General features: G+C 40.2%; 1 long non-coding RNA gene across 2 annotated transcripts in view; it reads left to right on the top strand.

The window, feature by feature from the left end:
- LOC132226386 (uncharacterized) overlaps positions 1 to 20,452 on the top strand; it is a 969,091-nt gene that overhangs the window by 556,206 nt on the left and 392,433 nt on the right. The gene's annotated exons all lie outside the window — the stretch shown is intronic.

The following is a 20,452-nucleotide window of genomic DNA, read 5'->3' as shown; positions in this document are numbered from 1 at the left end:
CGTATATCAAATTGTCAGTTAGTGTTATGTTACTACATTTTTCAAAACTATCCATGTAAAGTAGTTTCATGGTTCTTGTTGGTACTTCAGAATAATTTAGCTATTAAAGTAAATTATGGATGATTTATTTTCTACATAAAACTAAAGCCATTCCTTTTGAAGGAAGAACATTGCTTTTTCAAGAGAAAGATTTTTAAACCTAGGAAAATTTTGTGTTATTTATTAAATATGGAATTATATAAAAAGAGAACTGGCTAAGAATATTTGATGGCTTGATTCCATAGTTGCTTTTATACATCAATATGCATTATTATTTTTATTTTTGAATGACTTACTTTAGTAAGAAGCAAAATTGGCATTCATATATGGTTCATATATATTTTTAAATTAAAATATTAGTAATTTAAGAATGAAGTAAATCTTTCTCCTAGGGACTGAAGCAAAGGCATTTTTTATCTGAAGTCTGAAGATATTCAGAGAAGCACAATAATAATGGTTAATGTAAGGACTCTAAAGACTGTGTACCTGGTTAAAGTCCTATATGGATCGCTTTCTAGACAGGTGACATTGTACAGAGCTTTGTCATGTTTGTGCCTCAGTTTCCATATCGGTAAAATCTGAATAATAGTAGGGTTGGTTTGAGAATTAAACAAATAACTATGTTTAAAGCACTGTATTAGGAGGTTTAAAAAGAATTATTTTGACTGTTATAGAGAAAAAAGAATCCAAGCTATTGTTTAGATAGGCATTATTATGAGCAATGCAAAATCACATACTAGTGTCATTAAATTTAATACACACATAGTGTATGCTCAATATATGTAGGAGCCTAGAATAGTACTTAGGGCTTTTTTCAGATCTTTTTTTTCTTTTCCTTAAATAATGGCTTACAATGATAACAAGAAAAATGTTCTTTAAAATAAAAAGCCACCTTCAATATTAGTTCAAGTTACATTACTTCGGTTTTCTTGGGTATATTTAATCTCAATTTCGTCACCTAAAAATAGTGGTAGTAATACAATCCTCCTTGTAGAATTACTGCAAAAACTTAAGTGACAGTGCATTTAAAGCCTTGAACAGAGAGCCTGATACATAGAAATTTTCAAAATAATACCTGCTTTGATTTATTACTAGCACAATTACATAACATCCTGTTTTCCTAAAACATATCCCTGAGCATGGAATTAAACTAGTGTAGGACATAAGTTATGTGACTTTCTAGAGCTCAGAATGTCTCTCTATATTAAAGTACTGATATCATGCTACTTACTCTTGAACTCTAAATGGGATATGCTCTTTGCTGTGACTATTGCAGATATACTGCCAAAGGCTTTGAATTATCCTTTAGGCCAGCATGTACCTGGAGTCTCTGAAAAAAGGGAAAGAATTCTCATCAATAATTTAGATATTTTTCAATGGCACAATCTTTCCAGTACAAGAATATATATATAATCTTATACTTATATGTGTGTATTTATTATATCTAATCTTAAACTGATTATCTACACTAATAAAAAGACAAAGATGCTAATTGACCATACCTTCACTGTGCCCATCAGCCAATCATAATAGTATGCAAATTAACCCAACAAACATGGCCGTTAAATTTGCATACTGCTGGTGGGGCTGGACAGCACAAGCCTCCATCTGGGCCAGCCATCTGTGACCAGGGGCAGCGGGGCAGGACAGCGTGAGGCGCCGCCCGTCCCACCGCTATCCAGGCCTCCCATGTGTGGACATCCCCCAAGGGGTCCCAGACTATGAGAGGGCACAGGCTGGGATGAGGGACCCCTGAGTGCACAAATTTTTTTGCACCAGGCCTCTAGTTTAAGATATAAGGGACATTATATCTATAACTAGTGGTCTGGTGCACAAAATTCCTGCATGGGGTGAGTCCCTCAGCCCAGCCTGCACCCTCTCCAATCAGGGACCCTTCGGGGAATGTCCAACCTGTGGGATCAGGCCTAAACTGCCAGTTGGACAGCCCTCTCACAATCTGGGTCCTCTGGCTCCTAACCACTCACCTGCCTGCCTGCCTGATTGTCCCTAACTGCCTCTGCCTGCCTGCCTGAACGCCCCTAACTGCTCTCCCCAGCTGGCCTGATTGCTCCTAACCACCTCTGCCTCAGCCCTCACCACTGTGACTTTGTCTGGAAGGAGGACCAGACAATCAGAAGATGTCCAGTTGACCCGGTCTGATTATCATATTTCACTTTTATTACTATAAGTAGTAAAAGCGTAATATGCTAAAGAAGTCCAAAGGACCTTCCAGACAAAGCCGGGGCTGCGATGGAAGCCCGGGTCTCAGATGCCTGCTGGCAGCCGGAGGGAAGCCCAGGTCCTGGGTGCCTGCCAGTGGCTGGAGGGAATCTCAGGTCCTGCATGTCTGCCGGTGGCTGGAGGGAAGCCCTACTCTTGCACCAATTTCGTGCATCGGGCCTCTACTGTTTTATATAATTATACTAGTGGCCCAGCACATGATATCTTGTGCAGGTAGGGTCCCTAGGCCTAGCCTGTGATCAGGGTCATCTTCCTCCCACTTGCCAGTCCCAGTCCTGCTCTGCCACCCCCCACCCTAGTTCCCTGTGGTTCCCCATTTGTCATCCAGTGATTGGAGCCTGCGGGCCAGTGCGAGGGACTGAGAGGTGGTCAATGAACCTCATAGTGACTGGTCCAGTGGTCATTCTGGTCGTTACGCCATTATGGTCATTGGGCTTTTATTATATAGGATTTTAATAGGTGGTTAGTGCACAAATTCATGCACCTTGAAAGGAACTGTGGGCCACAAGGCTGCAGTGGGCACAGGGGCAGGTCTTGGCCCATCCTCCACACCCCTGCCAGGCCCTTCCCACCGCGGCTCCCAGTCCTCTGTCTGCCGGCAGCCCTGCTCCTGTTGCCACTGTTCCCATGTGCTAATGGCACATAGCAATTGGAGCCAGCACCAGCAGCAGGTGCAAGTGGTGACTGCAGACCCAATCGCCCCTCAGGAGCAGGGGGAGATGGATAAGCCCTCCGGGACTATCGGGGTTGGCAGCTGCCACTCACACCCACAATGGCACCAAGCAATCAGGACTGGCAGGTGCAAGCGGTGGCCCCGGCACTGACCATGGGTGCGAGTGGGGCTGGTGTTTGCTGCCATTGTGAGTACCAGGCAGGATCACAGTGCGCGGGAGCAAAGAATTTTCAGTAATCACCAGAAGCTCGCCCCAATGACAGCGACCATTGCCCCACCTTAGTCTGGCATCCCCACTCACTTGCTCCACCATCCCACTGTGGCTGATGCCTAACGAATTCTGCATGTGCCCCTGGTGGTCAGCACATGTAATAGCAACTAGTTATTCCTCCATTCGGTCTATTTGCATGTTAGCCTTTTATTATATTGGATTATATATGTTTTCCTATGATTTAAAGAATAAGAATAATAATTTTGTTTTCCCCCACTTCCCCTCTCAAAATAAACTTGTGTTAAAAGAGAAAATTTTAATGTAACATATTCAACATTGTGCCTTTGAGTATTGTGCAACATCCAGATATATGTTTATTTTCTATGCACCTTACTTTTTTTTTTCTTTCTCTGGAGACACTTCTATTATAAAACAAAGGAAAACTAAATATGTCATTTTAACTCAATAATTAAGAAGAGATATAGCATATAGCAATTTGTTTTTATTATTAAATGATTTCTGCAATAATATTCTGCTTGTTTAATAGCTTCTACAATTGGTAATCAGAATCATAAATATACTTTTGCCTCACACATAATTAAAACACAAGAAATTACTCATCCTTACCTTTTAAACACAGATATTTATAAATAATAAAATAAACTTCAGTGCTTCAACCTATGCTATAACATTTGAGACCTTGGAAAAATGACACACAACTTTTCTGGATCCTCTAGCCTTTTTACATCTGGCTGGTTTAAGACACAAGTCAAAAATTATCAACATTTATTTAGATCACACTAAATACAGGCAGTCCTCAGATTGTCAGAATTGACATACATCGTTTCGTGGTTATGTCACCATCTCCCATTTATTTATATAAAAAAAAAAGTTCTGTCTTTTCGAAGTATATACATATGTGCTTTATTTTTTTTTATTATTTATTTACCACCTGAATTGTTATCTTTCTTTTAATTTTTTTTTACTGTTTCACTTCATTACTGCTGTGTATGTGCTCCATGGGAGTGATGTAGGTACTTACGTAGGTGGGTTCCGACTCACAGCGAAAATCCTGTTACATAGGAATGGAACTCAGACGTAACCCGAGGAACTACTGTAGATCCTCTGCCATGGGAAATTGAAAGTACAATTCTTATCCTAACTGGTTTGGCTCAGTGACGAAGGGTCTCAGGTTCAATTCCGGTCAAAGGCATGTACCTCGGTAGAAGGCTTCTCCCAAGCCTGGGCCCTGGTCAGGGATAATGCAGGAAGCAACCAGTCAATGTGTTTCTCTCACATTGATATGAACTTGTTATTTATCAGTTTATTGGTAGTAAATTAAGTGGATCGTGGAGGACTGTACTGATAGCCAAAGTTAATGTCTCTCTCTCTATATATATATAAAAGCCTAGTATTCAAATTGTCCCCTTGGGAGTTTGACCAGGAGATTGGGTGTTCGATCGCATGCTATGACATGTGCTGATCACCTGGGGGTGGTGTGGAATGGAGGTCCTGGCTGGCAGCCGGAAAGCCCCGATCGGCCCTGATTGCCAGACAGGCCTAGGGACCCTACCCATGCAGAATTTCATGCACTGGGCCTCCAGTACTAATATATAAAATAACTTATGTACTAAATCTTGTGGTCATTTAAAGAAAGGCATTTTGCAGTGCATATGATAAGCATGTTAATAGTCAGAAATCGTAACATTTCAACAAAACATCTTCCGTAAACAAATAAAAATGATCTTAAATTGGTGCAGGAAATTTAGATTAGACAAGGAAAACTTAAGAAAAAATAATTTTAAATGTTTCATCAAAGGAATTTGGAGAGAAAAAAGAGTTTCATTTCTCTTGTACTAGGGACAAGCTCTTTAGAGAAAGCTCATTCTGTTTTTAGAAATCTCCTTTCATGTATTCCTTGGATTTACAAAGAATTTTTTTTAAAAGTAATCTGTTTCTATTAGAGAGAAACAAATGAGGTAGATAAGAAAATTACTCTTTCCTTTGGATATAAATTTAAAACTGATATTGTTTTTCAGGTAAAAGGGAGTGAGACTATATGCCTATTTGCTTGAAAAAAATATTTTTGGAGCTAATCAATTAAATTAGTCCTATAAAAATATGGTGTGACCAAACTCAAAGCACCTTCCTCAAAAAGCAGAATGATAACTCAAGAAGTAAGCACCAATGACCTTCTTTAGAAACTCAGATTTGGGACAAAACATGATAGTATAGCCATGGGACCTAGGGATAACATTCACATAAACCAGATTTACAAACAGCTACTTTGGACATTCAAATACAATAAGAAGTGCATCAAACAAGGATTCTTCCTGTGGCCATTTAATGTTTCTCATGGGCAAATCTGAAATTGGCAGGAAATACCAATCACAGCCTCAGGAGTACCTGACTAGGCATTGAAGCCAAAACAAAAGGTAGATTAGGGAAGCTTCTCTTCATTACAATGGCTTAATCAGAAAGCCAGAGCGACTTTCTTCTGCCCACATTTCTCTCACCTACTCTGCAGGCTGCTGGATCATTAAATATTGTTTAAAAATTTTAAACAATACTCAAGAAAGAAGAATTCTCCATGGTCCTCCATATTGACTATAAAGATGGAAGGAAAATGAGATCATCACTTATTTTAAATTGCTAAATATAAATCTATGAAAATATGATGCAGGATTGGGGGGATGAGAGGACATTGGGAGGATAAGGACACATTTGTAATATCCTAATCAATAAAGGGAAAATAAATTTAAAAAAAAACAGCACAAAGAGATGTCTTACTTTTGAATGAAAGGGAAAACAAAACAATATTTAAATTATAACTCTAGGAACTTTAAAAAAACAAAATAAACAGAAACAGAAAAATTTTGTAAAGCAAACTTGAAACTGCCAATGTCCTCCAAGGAAAGACCATCATCAGGAACATGCATGTTGTCATAGAAATTTGGGGTATTTCTATTTGGAACCTGGGAGACAGCACAACATGAAGAACCACAATAGGAAGGGCTTATCATTGGATTCAGCTTTTGTAGGTAATTTTGGAGAAGATACAAGAAAGTAGGTATCTGATCTAATTTGGGTGCTTTCAGAAAGTAGGAACAATTCAGTACTTAAGTATGTTATTTTTATTTAAACCTAGGAGGCAGGAAAAATGGAACATGCTGAACTGTAATTGGTAAATAAGTCACATTTCTTGGCAAAAGGAGAGAATGTGGTCCATTTTGTGGTGTGCACAGTGTTCTTGTTTTTGTATGTGTGCGGCTATGATTATGGGGTGTTCTTCTCATGTACTTGATTCTAGGCTCAGGATGACCTTGCAGAGAAACAGCGTGGCCTGGCTGTGAGCACCGTGTCAGCTTCCAGGGAAAGTGCTCAGGCTATTCTTTGCTTTCTTAAAAATGGGAAACTACAGAGAAAAAGTACAAAGGAATAAAAACAATAAGATGAAAGCATGGCTATTACTGGTTCAGGGCAGAGATTCCTCTTCTAGTAAAGACAAATGAAGTAAGCTCAATTATCAAAGTTTTAATAAGACAAACATTGCGGTTTTGAAAAAAATAACAAAACAGCACTAATTCAAAGATGATACTTACAAACAAAAATTATTTGAAAGATACAACCTAATGTGTTTTTTTTTAAAAAAAATAGGTATTAGAATTTTAAAAACAGACTCTCTACATCTATAGAAGAAGAAAAATATAAATGGTTTTCCTTAGCTCCTTTGCAAAATAACAATTAGACAAAAGAACCTAGTCACTGAAATTAGGAATATATACAATATATGGTTCAAAAAGTCAAAAACAATAATAGAATATTGGAGGTTCCATAATAATTAAACAAGTACATATTTGAGCCAGGCATAGACAGATTAATGGAATAAAACAGGAAAAATGACTGCAAAATTGGGAATACACATGTATTTGCTGTAGAATATAGGTAGCATTTTAATCAATGTTAATAGGAAACAGATATGATAATGATAAGGAGAAAATTATATGAGTCCCTCCTTATCGTCAGTCAGGCTATATTATCCAAGACCACCAGTAGATGACTGAAGCCGTGGTTAATACAAAACCCTATACATGCTATGTTTTTCCTATATGTTTATATGTATAATAAAGTTCACTTTATAAATTAAGCACACTAAGAGATTAAAAGCAGCTAATAATAAAATTGCACAATTATAACAATAAAATAAAATCAAAGTTATGTGAATGTGGCCTCTCTCTCAAAATATCTTCTCGTACTATACTTACCCAGCCTCTTGTGATGATGTGTTGACCACAGGTAACTAAAACCATGAAAAGCAAAACCTCAACAAAGAAGAGACTATTGTAATTAAACATTTCAGAGAAATTATAATGCATATGATTCCTATACATCATTTACAACAAAGTAAAATTCAAGTGAATTAAAAAATTAAGTGTAAAGAAAGAAAATGTAAAGAAGTAAATATTGGTAACTACACATCTGATGATCGCACAGGGATGATCTTCTTAGGCATTAAAAGAATGATGGAAATTAAAATAAAAATGATTGAAATATTTGTATAAAACTTTCATACATTTATATTTCAAAGAGCACAGTTAAGGAAATATTTTAAAAGAAAGTGTTTAACGAAAGCATTTACAAAATAGACTGCCAAAAGATGCTATTAACATTGCATTACTTAATGTAAGTGATTTTTAAAATTACTTGTACTATAACATTGTAAAAAGACAAAAGCAAGTAGTATTCTCAAGCAGTAATACAACTATTATGTAATTACATGGGGAGGGGGTGGCAAGCAACTCATTAGACATAAGGTAATACAAATTAAATTATCACCAAGAGATTATCCAGGATGGAACTGAATGAAGTGAAATTGTTATGGGGCAAGTTGTGGCATCCTTCTCCCCACTATGCTGGGAGCCGGTCCATCCTTGCTGTTTCAAGGGACCTGGCATATATAGCATACGGTTCTTAATATGTTTGCTCACCTTCTTGGCGCTGTGTTTTAACCAAGGTCACCTCTCCGAGAAAGGTTGAATCCCCAGGTAAGGATTTTCCCCTGAAGTTAGGGAGGGGATGAAACTCCTTAACTAAGTGCCAGGCGGGTAGTTAATCAATTTAACTACAAACAATCATGCTTAAGCTACATAATCTTTACTCCCTGGAATGGAGATAAGAAACGCCCTAACCTTTGTAATAGAAATTGACAGGATTAGAATCAACTGGTATAAATACAGATGCAACAAGACAACAACAGACAGAATTTAGAACACAGAACTCAGAACACAGAACTAAGGACACAGGGCTTGGAAGACAGGACCAAGAGAGACAGAGCCTAGGCACAGAACCTACACAGAACGTTCTCTAGAGACAGAAGAACTTCACTGGCGAGAGCATGCTGGAGCATCCTGGACAGGGACTGGCCTCGGAGCCTGGAGGCGGAGCCTGGCAAGAGAGCATGGCAGGGGATCCTGGACTGAACCTGACTGCGGAGATTGGCAGGAGAGCCTGACTAGAACCTGGTGACTGAACCTGACTGGAGAACCTGGACAGAACCTCTCTGGAGATCCAGAGCAGAACCTCTCTGGAGATCCAGACCAGAACTTGGCTGGAGATCCTGGCTAGGCTGCTGATCAACTGAACGCTATCTCCGTATCATTCCTTCTTCGCCAACTCTGTCTACGCCTTTGGGAACCCCTGGACCTGCTGGGGTTGGACCCCAGCATCTGGCGCCTTTCTACCCTGGGATGATAGATCAGGAGATAGCATGCTGGAGGATCCTGGACAGGGACTGGCCTGGGAGCCTGGAGGCGGAGCCTGGCGAGAGAGCATGGCAAAAGATCCTGGACTGAACCTGACTGCGGAGATTGGTAGGAGAGCCTGACTGGAACCTGGTGACTGAACCTGACTGGAGTACCTGGACAGAACCTGGTGGAGATCCTAAGCAGAACCTCTCTGGAGATCGAGACCAGAACTTGGCTGGAGATCCTGGCTAGGCTGCTGATGAACTGAACACTGTCTCTGAGTCTTTCCCTCTTCGCCGACTCCGTCCACACCTTTGGGGACCCCTGGACCTGCTGAGGTTGGACCCCGGCACCACTAAATACTGGTTGGAGTCCTTATGATATCTCAAGAAAAAGAATTTCCTGAGACTTGCACGGAAAAATGAGTCATCTTTATGTGCGTGGAATTGCATCCCTGGGTTTCCATGTCCCATTTCCCTTCATCCAGTCCTGAAAGAAGTGTATCGGGGTTTCAGCAGAGCTAAAAGCAGAGCCAGTGTCCAGAGTGTCCACTCCATGTGGCAATCAGGTCCAGTTCAGTATCAGGTTACAGTCCATTAGGCCATTGAGTGTGGGGTACACATGGCCCACGCAGGGGAGCCAAGAGAGTGCACCCCCTGCAAGAATGAGTTCTTTGTTCATGCAATTAAGTAACACCAATTTCATGCCCTTGTAGTAACCATGCCTATTCTGGCCAATGACCTGTTCCCAGGTGTGACTGACAGAAAAGTACCTACCAGGGGTCACCCCAACTTTGTTGGACATGCTTCTATCCCCCCCTCCCATTCAGTCCCTTTTCCCCATTGATCTGTAGGGAACAGACTGGTGGCTCCCTGGGAAGCAAAAGTTGCAGTTTTCTGGCATAGCTGCCCAAATTACATGCCTATACTATTTGGCCTTCCTTTTGTTCTTTTCCTATTATTAATAACTAGATTAATTGCAATGGCATCAAAATAGCCAGTCATAAACAGAGGCAGAGTAAGTTAAAGGTACATGGAATAAAGTTTCCTTAGATGAGAATAATGACAAGTGTCAAATCATAAAACGTAGTAGTACTCTTTCATCCCACCTTTCCACTTCCTAAAATCTGAAGAAATAATCAGAAAGGTGCACAGCCAACATACATAGGAGGAAATCAAAAGCAAAACTACTTACAATAGCCAAACAATGTAAATTACTGAAATTTCCAATAATAGGTGATTATGGAAATAAACTGCTTCACATTGGGGTGATAAAGTAATTTAAAATTGTGTTATATAAAGATATAGTTAAATTAGAGGGAAAACTATTATATATAGTTTTTAGAGGTGACATTATAATCTTAATGTACAGAAACAGCCCATGCATAATATATTTGAAATACAGATATATTTACCTTGTCATGGAAGAATACAGCAGAATGTTCTTAAAAATATCACTGTAGCAAAATTTTAGATAATTTAAGTGATTTCTAAGTTAATTACATGTGCCGTCTGCAGTTTTTAAAGGTACAGACACACGAAATTCTAAGAAGCCCACAATTAAGCAGACCCAGGAAATTCTAGGGATCCCACCCCCTAAATTGTCTAGGGTGCAGGGAGGGTAGGGCAAAGTGTGGGAAGGACAAGAATAGCACAAATGCCAGAACCAAGACCCATTCCAGGTGCTTGAACCTCACTCCAGTTGCCTGTCAGAGTCCCTCCGATGTACTTTCGTTGTGAATAAAGCTTTTGTGCTTACTGCCATTCCCTGTCTCTGCTGTTGAAATCTTTCCTCCAGGAGATAAGAACCTAGTCTTGCTGACCCCCAGCACCACTGACACTACTATACCAAACTGCCACAGAATGAGTGGCTTATGAACAACAGAAGTTTACTAGTATGTCTAATGTTCTGGAGGCTAGAATTCTGAGACCGGGAGGTCTGAGTGGTCCCAGGTTCTATGTCTTGTGAGACAGTGATCTTCTTAGATAGTGATCTTTCCTGTGTCCTCACGTGAGAGAAGGGGTGGGGGAATTTTCTCAGGCTTCTTTTATAAGAACACTAATCCCACCCCTGAGGTCTCCACCCTCATTACCTAATCAACTCTCAAAGTCCCTGCCTCCTGAAGCCATCACACTGGGCATTGGGTTTCAACAGACACATTTTTAGAGGATACGGACTTTCAAACCATAGCAGGTTGCTACTCATTTTTGAAGACAGATTGAGGAAGAGAATTGTGTATTCATCTTAGAACTAAAAATAATAAAAACAATGTTTTTCTCTATATTTCTATACTAATAATAGTAAAATCAATACATGACACCATTTCAATAGCAAATACTACAAACGATAGTGTTTAAAATTATCCCTATGTTACCCATTTTTTGTTTAAGAACAGCTTATATTCTGTATCAGTTATTTTGTGGGTATTTGCACATGGTTACCACGGAACAAAAAGCTAAAAAGGCTTTTGTGTTAACTCTATAATAACAAGGTAATCATTTTCAAATACTGGTCAGAATGAAAAAGGAGCCGCCACTAGATTGTCATTTAAGGCTCTCACCACAGACAATACTTCTACTCTCTTCAATAGCATCCAGAGTCAAATGTGCAGCTGAGGGAGTGTTCTTTGTGTTTGTTTGGTTGGCATTGGTTTGCTTTTGTTTTCCTTTTGTCATTACGTGCTGCTTCTTTACTTTCTAAGCTGGTTTCTTATTCATCTGCATCTCTCTGAGGTAAAGGAAGTATCTTGTTTATTACAGGTTATGGAGACAGGCTATTCCCTCACCCTGTGCTCCCTCTGGCATCCTTCAAAGGAGGAGGCTGATGGCTTTTGTTTAGCTTGGCTGGACAGTTATTCCTCATCTTACTGCTCTACTACACATTTCTAAAGAGACCACTTGGTATCTGCAATACAATTAAGTCTATCTTTCTCTGATGTGATTTTTCCCTTCCCTGCCTATTTTGTGTCTTAGTTTCTGCTGAGTGCTTTATTAACTTCCTGCTGTAAATCTTCTGAAGAAAGAATAGGGATAATCTAAAATCCTGTTATATGACCATACGATGGGAATAAAGGGAATACAAAAATGTCTATCTACAGTAGCACTATAGTTTTTTCACCTTCTCTTTTGTTCAATCCAGACACATTTTTAAGCTTAAAAAAACACACAAACTAAAAATCAGTATCAAATGCTACATAGAATTTAAAAATACAGCTGAATAAATATCCCAGAAAATTTTAAAGCCAGATCCCATGAATTTCTAGATAAAGTATTCTTACCTTAATCACTTCCTTTCAGGACAATATAACTTGTGCAAATCCATAATACAATATATAACAATATCAGATTAAAAATAAATATAATTTTTATTTTATCCTAGCTCTGTTATGAGCTGTTTTGGAGATTTGAGATACATATCCTAATGCTATTTGTTTTTTTTCTTTCCATATATAAAATGGGGTTGATGATATCCCCCTACAGGAAAGAATAATAGGTAACCTTTGATTCATTGGTGCTTTCTATTTTCTACTTTTACTGTTGCTTTGTTTTTGCCATGTTCTAGTAACTCTGTTAGTTCCTAGAGGAAAAAAAGACCACTTCTAGGAGCTGACAATTCTGTAGAGGAGAAATAAGGTAATATATTAAAGTAAAAAGTGGTAAACATGATTATAGAGATCTTAACAAAGTAACTTTTTTGTTGTCATTATTAATCCTTACCCAAGGTTATTTTTTCCATTGCTTTTTGATAGAGAGTGTGAGGGAAGGAAGGAAGGATCAATTGGTTGCATCCTGAATATGCCTCAAGGATTGAACTTGCAACCCAGTTAGGTGCCCTTGCCTGGGTTTGAACCTGTGACCCTTAGGCTTACACTCTAACCACTGAGCAACACTGACCAGGGCAACAAACTAACTTTTGGCCTGCATCTTAAAAGACAAAGACAATTAGGGGTTTTCCAGGTGAAGTAGATAATAGGATATCCAAGACAGAGGAAAGAAAATGTAAAAAGGTAAAGGTAATAAAGGACATAGTGTGTGGGTGAAATAGGGACTGGTTAGAAGAGAATCTGAAGAAGTGACTGCTAAGGGAGATGTGAGTCATTTTGTGATGGAGCTGTTATACTAAACTAAAGAAGGTTAATTTTATACACCAGTCAATCTGTATTACAGGAATGAGATTATCAGCACTTTTAGGGAATGTAATTTTGGAAGCAATATGCAAAACACACTGAAATCTTTGATATAGAATTCAATAGAAAGTTGTATTTCAAGCAAAAAATAATGGGGTCTAGAACTAAGGTATTAAAGGATCTATCAAGAGGCTAAACCAAATTATTCAATTACCTTTAGTAGATGTGATAAATTTTTTAACCAACTCAGATCAAGGGATAAGGATAAGATATTTTTTAAAAGCATACATTGCAATTTACTATTTTAGGAGGCAGGATGATAATGTTAATGAAAATCAAGAACAGAGTTACAATATCTGACATAAAAAATTGCTGTGCAATGTGGGTGGACCACGTTGAGTTAAAAGAGGCTAGCGGCTTTTCTATTTGGATATGTCTGATGCTAACAGAGAAGTAAAATCAAGATTAAGTTGTCAGTGTTATAGTGAGTCTGAGGTTGAATACAGTAGAAAGTTAGAAAATCCTAAAGACTCCACCAAAAGCTACTAGATCTAATCAATAAATTCAGCAAAGTAGCAGGATACAAAATTAATATTCAGCAATTGGTGGCATTTTTATACACCAATAAAGGGACTATCAGAAAGAGAAATGAAGAAAACGATCCCATTTACTATTGCAATGAGAAAACAAAAAGGTACCTAGGAATAAATTTAACTAAGAAGGTAAAAGACCTGTACTTGGAAAATTATAGGATTTTGAAGAAAAAATTGAGAAAGATACAAATAAATGGAAGCATACACTGTATTCATAGATTGAAATAATGAACATCATTAAAATATCCATACTACCCAAAGTAATCTATAGATTCAAAGCAATTCCTATCAAAATAACAATGGCATATTTCACAGATCTAGAACAAATGTTCCAAAAATTTATATGGAGTGAAGAGCCTCATCTCTTGAGAAGGAAGAACAAAAGTTGGAGGAATCAGAATAACTGATATCAAAATATACTGCAAGTCCATTGTAATAAAAACAGCCCAGTACTGGCATAAGAATAAGCACATAGATCAATGGAACAGAACAGAAATAAACCCACACCTTTATGGTCAATTAATACTTGAGAAAGAAAGCAAGAGCCCACAATGGAGGAAAGGCAGTCTCTTTGTTGCCGGTGGAAGTGAGGATCTTGTGGTGCCATGAGAAAAAGCATTTTAAGAGATCCACAAGGGAGGATGGGGTCTGGTGGTAATATTTATTTGGGAAGCAAAATTAAAGGAGTTCCCCAATGTGCCGCCTCTGTCCATCCTGCCATGGAGATTCAGGGCTAGAAATAGAGTCTAGAGATCCTGTGCTACATTAAAGCTTAGTTCAGCATTTGGCTAGCTGCAATCCATTGCTGTGCTGTGGTATTCAGGCTCCCACCTGGAGCCTGCATTTGAAACCCATGGCCGGTGGGCCAGGGGGCTGGCTAAGGTAACATGGCTGTGGAGAGAGAAGCACAAAGGCACAGGCGAGTGCAGGTCACTGAGCAAGAGAGAGAGCTCTGTTCTCCTGAGGTTTTAACAGGAAGCTTTTTCAAAATATCCAATTAACTTCCCAAGATTTCACAGCCTTCTATTGGGGTCTAGCCTCAAACAAACATTCTTTTCCCCAGGTTAGAGGACAATCCTCTATGGTGAAATACCTCCCCCTGGCCATTCTGACTTTTTTGCATATGTGTTTACCTTCCCCATTGTTTTTAATCCCTTCCACCAGTAATCCCCAGAGAATGGACTAATGGTTCCCTGGCGGGGGTATGAAGCTGTAGCTTCCTGTGAAGCAAATAGGCCTCTGCTTCTCAGCTGAACATGCTCAACAATGTCTGACTTCCCTCGCTTTCTTCCTATTTATCAATAACTAGCTACCTCAGTAACATCCTATATAATAAAAGCCTAATATGTTAAGTGTCCAACCGTTTGACCATTCGACTAGTCACTATGATGTGCACTGACCACCAGGGGACAGATGCTCCAACCAGTAGGTTAGCTTGCTGCTGGGGTCCGGCTCATTGGGACTGGGCAAGATGGCCCGGACATGCCCTGGAGCCCTCCCGCGGTCCATCCCCTGCCCCAATCGTGCACCAGTGCAGTCCATCTGCCTGGCCTGAGCCCGCTATCGATCCAGGAACCCTCAGGGGATTTGTGCACCGGGCCTCTAATCTTCAATAAATGGTGCTGGGAAAATTGGATGGGTACATGCAAAAAAATAATAAAACTAGACTATCAACTTACATCATACAGAAGAATAAAATTAAAATGGATACAAGACTTAAATTAAGTCACAAAACCATAAAAATTCTAGAAGAAAACACAGGCAGAAAAATCTGATGTAGCAATATTTTTTGCTGATATATATTCTCGGGTAAGGGAAACAAAGAAAAAAAATAAGCAAATGGAACTACATCAACCAAAAAATCTTTTGAACAGAAGGAGAACCTATCAACAAAAAAAAAAGGGAACCCACTGAATGGGATAACATATTTGCCAATGATGCATCTGATAAGGTGTTAAATTCCAAAATATATAAAGAACTTACAAAACTCAACACCAGAAGACAAAAAACTCAAAAAATAGGCAAAGGACTTGAATAAATACTTCTCCAATGAGGACATATGGATGGCCAATAGTCATATGCAAAGACTAGAGGCCCAGTGCACAAAATTTGTGCACTCGCGGGGGGAGGGGATCCCTCAGCCTGGCCTGTGCCCTCTCGCAGTCTGGGACCCCTCGGGAGATAACGACCTGCTGGCTTAGGCCTGCTCCTGGGTGGCAGAGGGCAGGCCCAATCCCTAGGTGCAGCCCTTGGTCGGGCTCAGAGCAGGGCCAATTGGAGATTTGGGGCACCGCCCCCTGTCACACTCAAGGCAGGGTCGATGGGGAGGTTGCGGCGCCACCCCCTGTCATGCACAGAGCAAGGCCCATCAGGGGGGTTGGGGCTCCGTACCCTGTCACGCACAGAGCAGGGACGATCAGGGGGTTGAGGAGCTCCCCCCTGTCACTCACAAAGTAGGGCCGATAGGGGAGTTGGGGCACCGCCCCCTGTCACACACAGAGCAGGGTGGATCAGGGGATTGGGGCGCGGCACCCTGTCACACTCAGGGCAGGGCCGATGGGGAGGTTATGGCTCTACCCCGTCACACACAGAGCAAGGCCCGTGGGGGGCGGTTGGGGCACCGCCCCCTACTACCCACAGAGCAGGGCCGATCAGGGGGTTGGGGCACCACCACTGTGACACTCAGAGCAGGGCCAATGGGGAGGTTATGGCTCTACCCCGTCACACACAGAGCAGGGCCCATGGGAGGGAGGGGGTTGGGGCGCTGCACCCTGTCACACACAGAGCAGTGCCGATCAGGGTGTTGGGGCGCCACACCCTGTCACACACAGAGCAGGGCGATCAGGGGTTGCAGAGTTCCCCCCTATCAGGCACAGAGCAGGGCTGATCAGGGGGTTGAGGCACCTTCCCCTGTCACGAACAGAGCAGGGCGGATAGGGAGGTTGTGGCCCTGTCCCCTGTCACACACAGAGCCTCAGCGCAATCAGGGGCTTTGGGCGCTGCCCGCTGTCACGCTGATCCCGGTGCTGGGAGGCATATTACCCTTTTACTATATAGAATAGAGGCTTGGTTCACGGTTGAGGGCCGACTGGTTTGCCCTGAAGGGTGTCCTGGATCAGGGTGGGGGTCCCCATTGGGGTGCCTGGCCAGCCTGGATGAGGGCATGATGACTGTTTGCAGTTGGTCACACACCCTGCAGGGTGGGGGTCCCCACTGGGGTGCCTGGCCAGTCTGTGTGAGGGGCTGAGGGCTGTTTTCAGGCTGGCGGGTGACTGAAGCTCCCAACCGCTCCTTTTTTTCTTTTTTCTTTTTTTATTCTGGGCCAGCTTTAGCTCTGAGGCTTGGCTCCAGCTCTTAGGCCTCGGTTGCTGAAAGCAGGTATCTGGTTTGTTTGGGTTCTATAATCGAAACACTGTTTCAACTCCAGCTCTGAGATCCTGATTGGCTGAAAGCAGGTTTCTGGGGTTTTCTTTAGCCTCTATGTTTGTAACAATGTTTCAAACTGCAAGCTTAGAGGCCAGCAGGGGTAGGCGGGGAACCTTGGCTTCCTCCGTCACTGAAGCAAGCAAGACTCATGTTCACTTCAAGCTGCCTGGCTGCTGACCGCCATATTGGCTGGCAGTTAATTTGCATATCGCCCTGATTAGCCAATGGGAAGGGTAGTGGAGTGACACCAATTTGCATGTTTCTCTTTTATTAATGTAGATGTTCAACGTCACTACTCATCAAAGAGATGCAAATTAAAACCACAATGAGATATCACCTCACACCTGCCAGAATGACTATCATGAATAAATCAATGAAAAAAGAATTGCTGGTGATGTGAAGAAAAGAGAACCTTCCTGCACTGTTGGTGGGAATGCTAGTGTAGCCACTGTGGAGAAAAATGTGGAGTGTCTTCAAAAAATTAAGAATGGAGCTGCCTTTTGAGGTGGTGATTCCACTTCTGGAATATATCATAAGAATAATCTTGAAACACTAATTCAAAAGAATATATGCCCCCCTATGTTCATTACAGCTTTATTTCCAATAGCCATGTTCTGGAAACAGCCCAAGTGTCCATCAGATAAGTGGGTAAAAAAATGATGATATATTTATACAATGGAATACTACTTGGCCATAAAACAAGGAAATCTTACTTTTTGTGACAGTATGGATGGACCTAGATGTTATGCTAAATGAAATAAACAAGTCAGAGAAAGGCAAATATCATATGATCCCACTTATATATGGAATCTAATGAACAAGATAAACTGATGAACAAAATAGGAAAGAGGCATGAGCACATGGATCAGACTGACAGTTGTCAGAGGGGAGGGGAATAGAGGTACTGGATGAAAGAAGTTGAAGAGATTAGTCAAAAAAATCCCACATGTATGCATAACACATAGACACAGAAAACAGTGTGGTGATGACCATAGGGAAAGGGTGTGATATATGGTGGAGGTGGGCAAATTAGGAAAAATAAGGGCGAAAAGAGACTTTTCTTGGGGTGATGAGTACATAATTCAGTGTGCAGATGATGTTTTATTGAGTTGTACACTTGAAACCTGTATAGTTTTGTTAACTAATATCACATCAATAAAAATCAATTTTTAAAAATTGCCAAATACAGACTCTCAAGGAATATTAGCAATTACAGAAAGAGTGGATAGACAAGAAGGAATAAAAATACATGGAAATTTAAATTTTAGAGAGAAAAGAAAATAATTATGAAATATGTTTTGCAATTAGAAACAGGAGAGAATTTTAAAATGAAAAGTGGTCAACAGTATCTCAAAGCTATTCTTTTCATAGATGAATAAACAGTTATGTATGTGGTTTCCCTTAAATTCAACACAAAATACTGGATTCATATACTATACACAGTGCTAGTGACTAGAACTGCGTGTGGGGGAAAATTGCTTATCTCATGGAAATTAAATTCTAGTCTAAAATATTAGACAATTAATGGGTAAATAATGTTCATATATCTGGTAAATGCTAAGAAAAATATTGGGTTATGGAAACTGAGAATGGTGTTGGGAGTATGGGTTAGTTTTGCTTGGTTGGACAAGAAAGATTTGTGCAATGAGATAAATATCACATGATCTTCCTCATTTGTGGATATAATAAATGGGTGAACATAAATAGATCTAGAGACAGAGAAGCATTGAACAGACCATCAAACTTCAGAGGAAAGGTAGAGGAGGGGCGGTAAGAGATCAACCAAAGGACTTGAATGTATGCATATAAGCATAACCAACGAACACAGACACTAGGGGGGTGAGGGCATGTGTTGTGGTGGGGGTGGGGGTAGTTAGGGATAGATCAATGGGGGGGAAAGGAGACATATGTAATACTATATGTAATACTTTAAACAATAAAAAACATTTTGTTAAAAAAAATTACTCTTGGGACAAAATAAATAGTGCTGGATTAATGTCTTACTGTTTATACCTCACAAATTTTTTATGTACAATATTAAAAAAAAAGATAACACTTGAGCAGACACCAGTAGAATGTAATGATAGGAACCATGGTTTGTCTGTGATGGCTATAAGAAGAGCAGAGATTTTATCTGCTGAATATTTCCAACAGATCTTTTTGCTACTATGTGGTTACTTGACTGTTGGTGGATAGCTAGGGAGGAAATGTAAAGATAATTTAAGAAGATATTTGAGCAAAATAACGGAGAGTAAAGTGAGCTTGGTGCACGTCAGTGTTTCTCAACTCTGGCTCTGTTGTCATTTTGGATGGAACAAACTGTCATTGTGAGCAGCCATCCTGTGTTTTGTAGGATGTTTATCAGAATACCTGACCTCTATCCACTGAGTGCAAGTAGCACCCCATGGTTTTAACAACCAAACATATCTTCATTCAATGTCCAATATCCTTGGGAATCAAAATTATCCCCAGTTGAGAATCATTTGTCGCTGTAGACACAGGTGCAGGGATTGAATACATAAATAGATATATTTCAAAGCTACAGGAGAATGGATTTTTCATTTGAATTGGACATGGGCTGTGAAAGAAATAATACTTGAATACTTCGAGGTTCAATTTAACATTCCTGAGAGCTGGCAGACTAAAGAGGTGATAGAAATCAGTCTGTCAGTTTTGGTCTTATTAAATTTGAAAAGCAGTTGGATATGAAACTGAAATTATACTAATTTGGTTGCCATGTGTGTATAAACATTACTTAAAATCAAGGGAATGGATGAAGTCATCTAAGGAATGAGTAAAGATAGCAAAGACAAGATTAAGAGACTGGGTCGTGGATTTCTCCCAAGTTAAGAGTTGGGGAATATGAGGAGGACTGGCAATCGAGATTAAGAAGTTTGGGGTGTGACCCTGCCAGAGTGGCTCAGTGGTTGTTGATCAGGAGGTCATGGTTAGATTCCCAATAAGGACACATGCCCTGGGTGTGAGTTCAATCTCCAATAGGGGGCTTGCAGGAGGCAGCTGATCAATGATACTCTGTCATTGATGTTTCTATCTCCCCCTCTTCTTTCCTTACAATCAATAAAAATATATATTAAAGAAGTCTACGTGTGTGTGTGTGTGTGTGTGTGTGTGTGTGTGTTTCTTCCTCTTTTCATCCTCCTTTCATGAGTATAAGAGAATAAAGGTAAAAAAAAAAATCACAATGCAGCTGCTGGCATGAGAATACTGCTATTTTACAGAAATGTTTAAGGACACAATACCCAATCATTTATGTCTACAGAACATTTTTTCTTTTGTAATAGCTCTTTCATTTGGAGAATTGCCTTTTCCTCTTCACCAAACCATGTAATTGAGTGCTGGTGGTCAAGCATAATTCCCAATTCGTTGGCAATACTGAAG

The sequence above is a fragment of the Myotis daubentonii genome, chromosome 2 (genome assembly GCF_963259705.1).
Source record: "Myotis daubentonii chromosome 2, mMyoDau2.1, whole genome shotgun sequence".
Taxonomy (NCBI): Eukaryota; Metazoa; Chordata; class Mammalia; order Chiroptera; family Vespertilionidae; genus Myotis; species Myotis daubentonii.
This window is presented reverse-complemented; position numbering and strand designations above follow the sequence as displayed.